Consider the following 2,286-nt stretch of genomic DNA (forward strand, 5'->3'; position numbering starts at 1 on the left):
ACGTGTACGACTGTGTGTTCCAGTTCCCGCCAATATCCAGCAACTTCGCACAGCCATTGAAGAGGAGTGGGACAACATTCCACAGGCCACAATCAACAGCCTGATCAACTCTATGCGAAGGAGATGTGTTGCGCTGCATGACACAAATGGTGGTCACACCAGATACTGACTGATTTTCTGATCCAAACCCCTACTCTTTTTGTTGCGTTTATATTTTTGTTCAGTATAACAGTTACTTAACACTAGAATGTAATTGAAATGACGTGGAAACAACGTTGATTCAACCAGTGTGTGCCCAGTGGGAAGCTACTTCGGGAAAAATCATATCTAAAATGTCATAGACTACAAATTGCAAGAACAGACAACTCTGGGGTCAGGTGTTAACAGAATGTGTAATTTAGCCTATTAAACACAAAAACAATGTTTCAAATGAGAATTAGGCAGGTCTGATACCGAAAAATAAAGAAAAATATAGCCTATTTTCTTCTCTTTTTGTAAAACGAGTAGTGTAGTTCCAGTAGTTAGCTACACCGCTACATGGCAAACAAGTAATTAACTACTGAAAACAACATTTTAATTTAGTTCAACTACCACCAAATGTAGTTTACATTTTAGTAGACACTTTTATCCATAGCAACTTACAGGAGCAATTAGGGTTAAGTGCCTTGCTCAAGGGCACATCGACAGATTATTCACCTAGTCGACTTGAACCAGCAACATATTTTTGCTAGGCTACCTGTCACCCCAGATTAATTACTAGTTGAACTACATATAGTTCACTATTCCCCAACACTGGTAATTACGCATGTCAAGTCCAGACAGCATCTACATAGATGAGATCTGGAAACTGGAGAGAGAGAGAGAGCTGGGAACCGGGGCCTAGTTACATCTTTACTGGAGATTTAATTGGCTAAATTAAAAATGATAGAAAAGGAAGGGAGGTTCCCAAGCATATCATAGTTTATATTCTCCCCATCCTGAACTTTGTCTTTGCTCTGAGGCACTGTAAGCCCAACACCAAAAGGATGATAATGGTTTTATAGTATACATTACATGGCAATTATTGGAATACTGCTAAAGCTTAAAAAAATATACTGGGTTTCCAAGAACCAGAATTAAGATCTTAATAACTTTGTCAGCTGCAATATATTATTTCTCTTTTAACCTTTAGCACAGTGGACATCCCCAAATGTTAACACATGAGGCGTAATCCCTTATACCATTGAACTCTTGAGAGAGAAGTTTACTATTTATACTGAACAAAAATATACACGCAACATGTAAAGTGTGGGTCATGTTTCATGAGCTGAAATAAAAGATCCCAGAGATGTTCCATACACACAAAAAGCTTATTTCTCTCAAATTTTGTGCACAAATTTGTTTACATCCCTGTTAGTGAGCATTTATCCTTTGCCAAGATAATCCATTCACCTGACAGGTGTGGCATATCAAGAAGCTGATTAAACAGCATGATCATTACACAGGTGCACCTTGTGCTGGGGACAATAAAAGGCCACTCTAAAATGTGCAGTTTTGTCACAAAACACAATGCTACAGATGTCTCAAGTTTTGTGGGAGCGTGCAATTGACATGCTGACTGCAGGAATGTCCACCAGAGCTGTTGCCAGAGAATTTAATGTTCATTTCTCTACCATTAGCCGCCTCCAACATCGTTTTAGAGAATTTGGCAGTACGTCCAACCGGCCTCACAACCACAGACCACCTGTAACCATGCCAGCCCAGGAACTCCACATCCGGCTTTTTCACCTGCGGGATCGTCTGAGACCAGCCACCCTGACAGCCACCCAATACTGAAGAGTATTTCTCTGTAATGAAGCCCTTTTGTGGGGAAAAATATCATTGTTATTGGCTGGGCCTGGCTCCCCAGTGGGTGGGCATGGCTCCCAAGTGGGTGGGCCTATACCCTCCCAGGTCCACCCATGGCTGCGCCCCTGCCCAGTCATTTGAAATCCATAAATTAGGGCCTAATTTATTTATTTTTATTGACTGATTTCCATATATGAACTGTAACGCAGTAAAATCGTTGAAATTGTTGCATGTTGCGTTTATATTTTTGTTCAGTATAATTTAGTCTAAGGATGCATCACAGACACAGCCAAGGAGTGTTCTACTTGGCAAGCCTCTTGTGAGAACACCTCCAACCAAAGAAGTGGGCTTGGGTTGAGATTAAACGGCCATTAAGTGATCCGTTTTCAAAAGAGTAGACAGGGAGTCTTCAGTGCTTCGGGAGGAACACAGGGTGATGTCGAACATTTCAAAAGCCCC

Source organism: Coregonus clupeaformis, chromosome 24 (genome assembly GCF_020615455.1).
Source record: "Coregonus clupeaformis isolate EN_2021a chromosome 24, ASM2061545v1, whole genome shotgun sequence".
Classification (NCBI taxonomy): domain Eukaryota; kingdom Metazoa; phylum Chordata; class Actinopteri; order Salmoniformes; family Salmonidae; genus Coregonus; species Coregonus clupeaformis.